This window comes from Phodopus roborovskii, unplaced genomic scaffold (genome assembly GCF_943737965.1).
Source record: "Phodopus roborovskii unplaced genomic scaffold, PHOROB, whole genome shotgun sequence".
Classification (NCBI taxonomy): domain Eukaryota; kingdom Metazoa; phylum Chordata; class Mammalia; order Rodentia; family Cricetidae; genus Phodopus; species Phodopus roborovskii.
Genome location: NW_026125208.1, coordinates 57,499 through 69,476, shown reverse-complemented (window position 1 = coordinate 69,476; position 11,978 = coordinate 57,499). Strand labels below are relative to the sequence as shown.

Below are 11,978 nucleotides of genomic sequence, written 5' to 3'. Positions count from 1 at the left end.
TGTTTGTTTCAGAGAATTCACTGCCTTGACAGAGGAATCAAGTATTAAAGACAATGCAGCCAGGTGGTGGTGCATGCCTTTAGTCCCAGCACTTGGGAGCAGAGGCAGAGAATCTCTGTGTGTTTGAGGCCAGCCTAGTCTACAAAGCTACACAGAAAAACCCTGTCTTTAAAAAAAAAAAAAAAAAAAAAAAAGGACAGTGCAAAATTATGGAGCTAGAAAACTGGTCCAGGGCCATGTCTGAAAATTTTAAAGAGTTAGAAAAGGACAGTATATGCTCACAAGGCCTAAAATACTTCCATGCTGACTTTTTACAGAATCAGCCTCCAGAGTAGTCTAGTTTATTGCATGCAATCCTATATTTTCTAGCCATTGGCACTCATTCCAGTTTAATATTGTATACAAGGAGATGCCCTGGGACTTTGCCTATCCTTCGGTTCTTCTCTTCTGAGTGTTCCATTCGTTCCTCATCTGATACTTGCTTATCCTCCTTTACTCTGGGCTAGAGGAATCCTTTCTTCCAAAACTCTGTCCTTCATAATCTGGCTTCACTTGGTCTTTTGCACTTAGGGCATTTTACTAGAAATTGATTTTGTATTGGTCTCTATCCTCCTTGAGCTTTGGAGGGGATGGCATCCTGAAACTGAATGAGCCAATAGAATATAATAAATGTAGCTTAACTTTATCAGCTTTGCCATCCTGAACATTCTTTTCCTAAACTGTTTTGCTTTCTGAACATAACTGTGTTAGGACTGCATCTCCCAGCCTGGTCATCATTGCCTTGTTAGCATCACACAGTATGCCATCTTGATGTCCAGTTTGTAAACATGGTTAAGGTACTGTTGGACTCGTGGGAGTTTGTCTTCTATGACAGGAAGACTAATACTAGGATTAAGTCATTACAACTTTTTTGCCAAATGCTAAGCTAGCTTTTTTTTTTTTAATTACCTTTATTTTATGTGCATTGGTATTTTGCCTACATGTATGTATGTGTGAGGGTGTCAGATCTTAGAGTTACAGACAGTTCTTTCTGTAACTGTCATGTGGGTACTGAAAATTGAACCCAGGTCCTCTGGAAGAGCAATCAGTGCTCTTAAACCACTAAGTCATCTCTCCAGCCCCCAAGCTGGCATGTTTTTGAATGTTGAGTGTGAAATGGCTTGGGAAAGAATTGACTTCAAGTCTGGGAGCAGAATGAGATCCAGAGAACACCAAGTTCTTTGCTTCTGAAAGGGGGGATTCTAGGTTTGAACTGTGAGAATATAAACTGCACAATTAAGAACTAGGCCTTTTTCCTTAAGAATGTGAGAAACCTCACTTAAACTAGGAAAATGAGAACATGAGAGTTAGAACATTAAAATGAGAATTCTAAAGTAGCCTTGTCAGAAATGCCTTTTTCACTTTCTAGATAATCTAAGCCCTTGTTTTGAAAAGTTACTTGTGCAGTCTCAACTGTGGATCGTTTTTATGAATGGATTTGCATGCTCTATAACCTACCAGAGATTGTGGCTCATAAACATTGGCTATTTAGTGATAAAATGAAAAGCATGAAGAAATAAGTTACATTGTTAGCTTAAAGTGTTCAATGTGTGTTGTTTTAAGTCTTGCCTATTTATATGAACAGGTTTTTGTTTTTTTTGTCTCTGCCTTGGAATCTGGCATTTTATATCATTGAGTTACTGTTAAGGATTGTAACTATTTACATTGTATTCTCAGAGTAACAATGGCCTATAGTTAACTAACATGGATTGCTTCTTAACCTGCTTGTTTTGTGCTTTTTTTTTTTTTTTTTTTTTCTTCTTCTAATATAATAACCAGGGATTAATGAAAATCAAGGTGCATCCGCAGATAAGAGGTAAAGTTCACACACTCTTCCCCTAAGCTTTCAGCAAGGGAACCTAGCCAGGCATTACCAAAGCTAACATAGCAGTAATGAAATCGCTTCTCTAAGAGAAGCTAGATGAACAGGCTGATTTATAGTGCAGCCAACTGGTAGGTGTGTTTGGGCAGTCCTGGATAGGGGCAGATCTGAGTGTGGGTGGTACTGGTGAGCTTTTTAAAGTGTTACTTTACACCGAATGTGTTTTAGAGAGTGTAGAGAACTTGAATTGTGTAGAATATTAAGTGTAGGTTAGTGAGCACAGTGGTTCTCAAACTATGGTCTTGAACTCCTAATATCTGGTTTATAGGAGAGTCTCCAATTTTCCTTCTGATGTGTTTTGTATAGCCTCTGGAGAAACAGTCATTACTTGGGAGTGAAAATGAGGATGAAACAGCATTATTATGAAACCAGTTTGCCCTCATAAATCCCAGAGTCCCAAAGACCAGATTTGAGAACCACCTGCATCTTACTGTGTAAATGTAGTTCCTTATACCCTACTTAAGTATGTGCTCTTCCTTGTTTTACAGAAATTGTCCTGTTTGACTTCTGTTTGTTCTGTATTGATTTTCAGGTAAAGGAAAACAGCAAGCTGATTTTAACTGATTGCTGTCTTTGTCAGAAGAAACTTGGTCCACTGAATCACAAAGACAGCAAGTTGTTTGTAAATTATCTTACAATAAACAACTTACGATGAGAAAATCAGTCTCGGTGTTATTAATAAAATGTTTTCAAAAGGAGATAAGCTAAACGGTTCAAAATATTAACATTGCACTGTTAAAGCTCTTCGGTGGAAGATAATTTCAGAAGCTCTGACTTAGTTTTCTGCTAGTCTTCAGCAGTCTAGACTCTGGGACCAAGGCAGGAATACCTTCAGGCCACTTTCCCAGGCTGCTATAAATCCCAGAGTCTTAAAGACCTGCTGGGGAAATGCCATTGCCGTGCTACTGGGGGCACTTATTAGTTCTCTCAAAAATGCTACAAAATTCCAGGCACATGCGTGCATTTGTTTGTGTGTGTATGTAGTTTCAGTAATTTTTTAAATAACATAATAACATTTTTCATGCATTGAGAAGATAAGTATGTTTTATATCAATTACTGTTAAGATTTGGAAGGCTGGTGAGGTAGTTTAGTACTTAAGTTTTTCACTAACTCCAGCTCCAGGATCCAATCTGCATTCTGGCCTCTGTGGAAATCAGTATAAAGGCTCCTCAAAACAAAAAAGCCAGAACTACCGTATGATCCAGCCATATACCACTTGTGACTCTGTATCCAAAGGAATCTGTTAGAATACCTTAAGGAGGATTGCATGCCCGTGTTTACTACTGTACTGTTGACAGTAGCTAAGATAGCAAGCCCACCTAGATGCCCACACACAGATGAGTGAATAAAATGTAGTACTCATCAGGAAATCGTAAGTGAAAGAAGCTCAGAGACAGCATATTTTCCTTTCATGGTTCCAATTTTCGTGCCAATTATATACACACGTGCATAGAACATGGAAGTAGAAGAGGGACTAAGCAGGAAGACAAAGTCTCCGGGGAGGAGGAAACAGTAATGGGAAAGGCAAAATGTGTTCGTGATGAGAATGGGAGTTATTGGGGGTATGGAGTGAGGCACTGGGGAGAGTGAACAAGACTAAGGCACTATATCTGTATGCACATCTCTTTGAAATTCTGTGCACTAAACATAATGGCACTGGAAGCTTATTGGGAAAACAATACAGGGATTCTGAAAAAGCATATAAACCCCGGGCTGGGGAGATGGCTCAGTGGTTAAGAACACATACTGCCCTTCTGAGGGCCTGAATTTTATTCCCACATCAGACAGCTTACACCTGCCTGTAACCCCAGCTTCAGGGGCTCCCTCTGACCTTTGTGGGCATTTATATTCATGGGCATCTGCCTCCACCCCCATGCACATAATTAATAACTTTAAAAAAAAAAAACTATGTCTTTAAAAAGCTACTAAGAAATAAGTGCGTAAGCTTGAGGTTTTGCCAATAATATTACCAAACTGAAGTGAAAAAGTCAGTGAATAAACTGGTAAAGTTGGCCTCTAATCCTAGCACTTGGCAGGCAGATCTCTGAATTCGAGGCCACCCTGGTCTACAAAGCAAGTTCCAGGACAACCAGGGCTGTTATGAGAAACCCCCATCTTGGGGGGGGGGGACGAGAAATAAGTTCTTTCCTATTAGAAGAGCCCCCCTGTGAATGGGAAAGTGATTGTCAGGAAAAACGGTCCTGTCTGCTGGCCTTGGACACATGAATGCTCTCAGGCTTCCAATCTATTAGAACTTATCATTTAGCTCACCTCCCATTTCCAGGATAGTGGGACACATGAGGGCAACTTTTGTGTCCCAAACAACTCTTTAGGAGGAAAAGCAGGGCTTTGACATTTTCAGTGTTAAGAATAACCTGTGTCAAGCTGAGCTTGGGCATAGTGCCTAGGTTCAGAAGAGAACAATGAGGCCAGCAGAGTCATTTACCCTGCAAACTCAGCTCTGAGGCAGGCAACAGGAGCCCCCAATTCAAGGTCAGGCTGGGGTTACATGGCGAACTACTTGCAGCCTTAGTAGCTTCAGGATGTGTTCGCCCATTGCTACAGGTGGGCTGGAGTGCACAGCACCTTGAAGATTGCTGAAGTTTCTGGAACAGGCCGCATTTCCTGTCATTTCTATGTTAGTGGCATACATTCGAAGGCCTGTTTCCTGGATGCCTTTGCTTTCCTCTCATTTACCAGTTTCTTTTCCTGGGTTTGCTTAGAAATTGGTTTCCCTAAGTTTTTAGGCTTATGTCCTCTGGCTTCCAAATGACTGTTCAAGTCTTGGAGCCATTTTGTCCATGTTGTTTTTCTTCTGAAAGCTGTGTTGTGTGCACTGCAGGGGAACACACATGGTCCCACATGGTATGCAAGTTGATCAGTACTATGCTGTGCCCCTTGTCCTGAAAGCATTTAGGATTCTGTCCTGATAATTCTGAAGGATGGTCTTGATATGACCCTTCCTTCCTTTATGTGCACTTTATTGAACACTCAGATTCACTGTGGGAACCGAGTGAGGAAAAGGACCTACAGTAGAGGACAGGTATTATCCTCCATTTCATTGATGGATTTTTCCTGCCACCTCTCCACTTTCCGGAACCAGTTTTTTACATTGATTTGCAATTTTCCTTTCTCTTTGTGTGTTCTCCGATCTTTTCCAGTAAATCTTCCATTGCAATCATTTCTTTCGTCAATATTGTAATTTCTTAAAACACTTGTTTTAAATATTAATAATTCAATTTGTTTTCCCTGCATAGTGGCTAGTTCTCATGTTCCAAAGGCTTGGCAACTTTCATTAAAGCCATACGATAAATATTGTAGGCCTTGTGGGCCACATAAGGTCTCTCACATTCATTTTTGTTTTATTTTTGTACAGTCCTTTACAATGTAAAACAAAAGTGCATTTAGCAACTTGGACCTCTTTTTTGTCTACCAACTCTTTTTCCAGAGGTCCTGAGTTCAATTCCCCAGCACCCACATGGTGGCTCAGAACCATCAATTGTGAAACCATAGAATCCAATGCCCTCTTCTGGTGTGCAGACATCCGTGCAGACAAAAGCCCATATATGTAAATAAATCATTAAAAATTTTATATGTATGTATGTATTTGGTGGCCATGAGCTAGTTGGGTTGTTTACTAGACCATACTACCTGTATCAGTATCTTCAGGTTTTAGCAGATTCTTCCCAACTCCTTCCTGGTGAGTGAAGACTTCAAGCATAGCTATGGGGTGAAGGATAGAGAAGCAGCTAAGAGCTCAACCACAGTTAAGTCTTACAGTTCTGGCCAGCACATGGACAAGCAGAACTCTTACTACCTACAACCTGATATCAGTTCTCCAGGAAACAAACCTCTGACTGTTTTCCTGGGACTGGAGAGGACTGGTACAAAGGGTCAGGGCTCCAGCTTCAGAATTGTTGGTATTTTCCTTTTGTCCCCTCTTCAGCCTTTTGGTCCTAGAGGGAGAAAATTGGGGGTCTTTTGCTGTTTTTATTAGAATGAGGAGAGTTATGGAGCAGTCATGTAAGTGCTGGGAATTGAACCAGGGTCCTCTGCAAGAACTGTCAGTGAGCCATCTTTCCAGTTCCCTTTGTTGTTTTAAAATAACAATCTGACTCCAAACTCGGCTGTCTTTGAACTGAACTGAACAGGCTGGCCTGGGACCTCTAATCCTCCTGCCCAAACCTTAGCAAGGACTGGGATAAAAGCTGAGTACTGCTTTTATCTTAATATAAATTTTTATCATTTTATTTATCTTTTATTTATTTATTTATCTTTTATTTATCTTTTCATTTATCTTCATTTATCAAGGGAGAGTGATGGTGAGTGGGGCTAAGAAGTCTTTGCTATTGCTATTGTTTACAGACATTTACATTCTATTGCACTTAACATCATATGCTAATGGGCTGGGTTTGTAGCTAGGTGCCTAGCAAGTGGAACATCATAGATTCAGTCCCAGTACCACACACATAGAGGAGAGAAGAGTGTTCCTGCCTCTAAAGTACCTATTGGAAAATAGAAGGTTTAATGAATTTTGTCTTTTAAAGTACAGAATTCAGCCAAGCTTGGTTAGTCCCAGCACTTTGGAGGCAGGGTCAGGAGGGTCTCTGAGTTTTGAGTTCAATGCCAGCCTACATAGTAAGTTCCAGGTTATCCAGAGCTACATTGTGAAACTCTTGGGGGAAAAAAAGGGGGGGCATTCAATTTAGTATACTGAGTTGTAGATTACTCCATTTTATAGGAAGGTGAAATGTTACAAAACGCCTTATTTATTACATATTCAGAAGTCTATACTAGATGATTATCAGTGAGATGAGATCAATAGAGCTCCTGCTAGCCTCCAAGGATATAACAAAAAAAGGGGAGAGGGAAGGAAGAGAGAGTCTACAGTGCCTCAGGATTCTTGAATGGGTAAGATTTTTAGGGTTTTTATGGTCTGACTCACAGGTGCTCGTCTCCTACAAAGTCACAGATAAGTAAAGGATTGCCTCTTACACCTTCCAGTGTGAAGAAGCACCATGCCAATGGCTTCTATGGCTTCTAGAAGCAGAATGTGTCATTCTTAGAAATTCTCCCTGAATTGCACACTGACAGCATAAAAGGGCTGCATAAGTTCAGGCATCTGTCAAGAGCCAGGTCCCATGGTAGACTGTAGTGTTAGAGGCACCTGAGAGGGGTAGTAATCCTGTACGGTTTATGACAAGCCTTAAAGGGTAAACCACGATGCAGAGCCCTGGGATTCTGAAGTAAGGCCATGGTATGTGTGGTATGTTGTGTATAGTGCAGAAGGACACACATGTTCTCACAAGGTTAAGAATGATACTCTTTTGGAGAAACACCTACCATGCTACCAGATTAAAGTAGCGATGAGGTGTCTGGAGGTGGGATGGCAAGTAACTAAAGCCAGTACTATTCACCACAAGCTAGGTGTGATAAAACAAGTCAAAACTTTCCATACTAGGCTGCTCATGGTGGCTTGGAGGCAGAGGTAGGAGGACTGCTGTGAGTTTGAAGCCAACCTGTTTACGTAGTGATTGCCAGGACAGCCAGAAATACACAGAACTGTCTCAGGTTAAAAAGAAAAGAAACATTCCCCCTCACGCTCAATAAGACTGTGTATCCAGAATCCATGATCAGAGCTCACGGCACAAACAAGCTACCCCAAAAGGGAGGCCAGCCCCCACTTGACATTGTTAATATTGCACCAGCACTTCTTCCTCACCAAGAATAATGGTCACACCACTGTTCTTCATGTCCTGATGATGGGGAGGAGAAAAAGCCAAGCTCCTTTCATGGGTGGAATGGCTTAAGAGGCAGATCAAGTCACAAGTGGGATGGGACTGTACCATGATGTCACGGGCTGTTAAAGCTTCTTCCTTAGGAACAAAAGCACTACAAATCTCTAGAGCTGTTTCTTGCAACAGAAACCAAAGCTGATTTTCTGTGATGAACTGAGCTAGCTGTGTCTCCTTCTAATATGATTGTGAAACTCCATCCTCAAGTCTATCTCAGAATGTGACTGTGGGTTTGGAAATACGGTCTTTTGCATTAGATTTTGTTTGTTTGCTTTGAGACAGTCTCACTGTCCTCAAACTCACAAGAGACCCACCTGCCTCTGCTTCCCCAGTGATGAGATTAAAGGCCTGCACACCTGGCTAAGGCCTTTGAAGGAATAATGTTCAGCTAGCAAAATGCCAAACCTGAGTTTGATTCCTGAAACCCAAATGTAAGAACTAATCCTCAAAAGTTGTTCTCTAATCTCCAAATAGATAATGTGGCAGGTATGCACATGTACATTTGCACACACACACACACACACATACACACACACACAAATTCAATGGATGAAATAAAGTGGCAATATTAAACTGTTATAAGGTTGGGGTTCTGGTTCACTGGACTAACTGTTCCTTTTAAGAAATGGAAGAGAAAGAAGGGATGTACATTCAGAGACAAAGGTCATAAGAGGTCACCAAGAGGATGCAGCAGTCTGTAACACAGGGAGAAAGGTCTCAGGGACAACCAAGCATGTTGGCCTGAAGAACTGAGTTTTTTGTTGTTGTTGTTGTTTTGTTTTTATAAAGCCTAAATGTAAGTGTGGACTTTATTTTTTAAAAAATTTCTTTTTAGGATTACAAATTACAAAGGAAAAGCAGATCACTACCCAGAATCTAATGAGTACATTTGCCTGTGCATAAAACTTTATCAAAGTCATTCATTTTACAAATTCACCCCACCCATCAAAGTTTTTGCTATAATGCTCTCAAGGTTATGATACCTTTATTTCAAATTATATTACATGTTATTCTCTCAAGGTAAGTTTTAAATACCAAATTATTGGCTTCTAAGAATGGCACCTTCAAAATGAGCAATTTCCACTCAGTCTCTGGTGGCATTATTCTAGACTATTTTCTTTTACCAATAAAGAAACTTTCAAAATGTTCACTTTTAGCCTTTCCAAAAAGGTGGCTACATTCCCCCCACCACCACCACCAAGTACAAATGGAAAGCAAAAAGAAAAGCAATGAAAAAGGCAGCCATTAAAATAAATGCATTAATCATTTAAAGGAAGTATTTGGCTTATGGCAATTTAAAAAAAAAAGAAAAGAAAAAATGGCAACTAGCGTATGTTACTAGGTATTTGAATATAGCAAAATGAAGCCAGGCCCATATAAACAAGTGGGAGATGGCTATGACTGCCCGTCAACTGCACAACAGGAAATGGAGTCGTGTTTAGATAAGGCTAGAACATGCTCACTCGAAACACTCCCAGTAATCTCACAGGTTAGGGACTCACAATCCTTTGGGAACCCTTGCCTCACCATCTAGCTGTGTCCTGAGTAGAATGTTTATATGAAGAGTATCTACTTTCCCCACCTGGAAAGATACAAATGAACCCACAACTTTCTAGGAATAAGCTCAGCTTTCTTCTTCCTACCTCTGCCATGTGTGGAACTCAAGTTTGCTTTCCAGAGAGCAAACAACATCTGGGGTTAAAAATACAATAAAATGCTTACATAAAACCAATTGTCTAAACACTCTGAATTCATGTTATAGATTCAATTGTCTACAGGATTTTCATTGATGAACAGGGCTCTAGACATACTAAATTATCACACAAATCATTGCCTTTTGAGATTTTTGACACTTTTACAGTTTAATTTGCAAACGGATTTTTTTGTAACAAATTATTTTTTAACCAAATCCTATCTTGAAAACTGTTTATATAGAAAACCCAGGGAATAAAATGAAATGCTCGTTGCGGAAGGCCTTACATCACATTATTACAGTAGAAAATACAGGAGGTAGAAGCTAACTGACAAAGCAATGCGACATCAGATTCCGTTCTACAGCCCCTGCAGCTCCTTACACATGGCTTCAGAAACCAAACCCACTGTTTCCAGGAACCATAAAAACAGTTAAAATAAAAATTTCCATGAAAGCTCTTATATCATGCTTGATATAGGGAGGTAGGAAGATGTAAGAACCAGGACACATGAGACGTGACTTTTTATCTACAACTCCTGTTTGCTTTACTGAAGATGTTGTTTCAAAATTCAGTCACCTTGTTCACCTTCAGACTCCGATTCCTCTCCGATTTTTGAGCCATTCTGCAGACTTCTTCATCTGCTCAAGGAAGACACTTTTCCCCTTTCCAACACGTGCATCTTTATACCACTCCAGAATGGGCTCTTCACTCAGGACTTCAGCTTTATTTAAAAAAAAAAAAAAAAAAAAAAAAAAAAAAACCACCATTTTCTGGAAGGTTTTCATAAAGTGAATGTTGTCATAGCAGTACTCCTGAATTTTCAGTAACAGAGTCACCTTAGGCTGACCCTGGGTAGTAAAGGTAGCGAGCAGAGGGCTGTATTGCTTCAAGTGCTTGATGGCTTGTTCTGCTACAAGCTCCTCCTTTTTGTTCCATTCCACGGTGCTCATCACCCTTGACCAGACTATCCCAATGACAACTAGCTCTGGGATATTTTTTTCATCTCCTCCTTGACATACAAAATTATGTTCTTGAAGGGATCCCCACGAGACATCTGCTCCTGAAGCTCCTTCTGGAGTTCCTTCCGCGCCCCCATGGTCTGCTGGTTGCAGACGTACTCTGAAAGCTCTTTCAAGCCTGCCTCAGTGAAATACTTGGTGAAGTGCTCCACACTTTGCTTATTGGCAGGGAACAGCTCCATCAGTCTGTTGTCCATGCTGTCTTTCCGGAGATTTGCAGCCACTGCATTGATGTCTTTTTCATTTATCCATGATTTAAAGAGCTTTACAGTAAATGCTGCTGAAACCCCTTCTTTAACCAAATTCCCATTACAAAGGCTGTTAAGAATGGATGCATTAAGTGTTCCATTAGCCAGAAGAACCCCAATCAACATAGCGAGCTTGTTCCTCTCCGACTCTGAAAATCCCTTTAGGAAGAGCAATAACTTTTTAACTTCATCTTTAAAACCTTTCTCCAAATATTTGTAGCGCCTTATTAACTTGTTAAAAACCTGAGCAAATGCATGCATGGTCTCTAGGTCTTCTTGTGCTGCAAACACACAGACATCTGTGCGCATCATGTCATCTGGTCCCCTGGGGCCAGCATTTCGCCAGCCACCAGAATGTCAAAGAGTGTTTCTGCATAACAGCAGTAGGCAAGTTTTGCTTCAGAAGCATCGAGAAACTTAGCTACTGCTTCCAAATCAGTACCAGTTTCAGTTAAGCCTTGAATAATACAGTCTTGAAACTGAGTAGGGTCAAACCTCTCTTTTTCATCTCTTTTTCTGGTTTTAAAACGCTGGCCTAGTAGCGTTGGTTTTTGCTGCTTTTGATTATTCATAAAAGACACCCGAATTTAAGGCGAAGAGAAAAGAGCCAGAAATCCCCCAGCTGGCAGCAACTGTGGCACTGTCTCCTCTGCGATCGGAACTAACTAGAGCAGAAGAGGAAGGGCCTGAAGAACTGTTAAGACAGTGTCTGTTTATTTAGCCATCAGCCTGCAGAACTGTGTTAAGCATGATACAGGTGGCAGTGGTGGCACACACCTTTAATCCCAGCACTGGGAAGGCAGATCTCTGTGAGTTTGAGACCAGCCTGGTGTACAGAGCAAGTTCCAGGATAGCCAGGGCTACACAGAGAATCCCTGTCTTGGAAAATAAAAATATAAACACAAACAAACAAAACCAAAACCCTTTGAAACTTTCCGAAGAGACCAAGGTGACTGCATCTGGCCTTTCAATCCTAGAAAGAGCAGCCACTGTGTTGTTAAGAAACAGAAACATACTCTGGTTTTGAAGTGTGTAAGGTGTACGGTTTTTCCGCCTGCTGCCGCTGGTCTTGTCCTGCTGCCGTGCCAGCCCCAAATAATACACATAGACTCTGTATTTGATATAATGCTGTTGGCCCATTATTTGTTTCTTATAGGCTAGCTCTGTCTTAAGTATTAACCCATTTCTATGCATTTCCACGTGGTCTCCTTACCAGGGAGTGAGGCAGGCGTCTGGTCTCCCTGGTCTCTCCATGCTGACTCCTATCTACTTCCTCTTTCCTCCTTGTCTCCTAGTCCTG

At 40.9% G+C, this 11,978-nt stretch overlaps 1 pseudogene; it reads right to left on the bottom strand.

Annotated features, from left to right (window-relative positions):
• Positions 1–9,547: 9,547 nt before the first annotated feature.
• On the bottom strand, positions 9,548–11,333 carry LOC127226961 (eIF5-mimic protein 2-like; annotated as a pseudogene).
• Between the last annotated feature and the right edge of the window lie 645 nt (positions 11,334–11,978).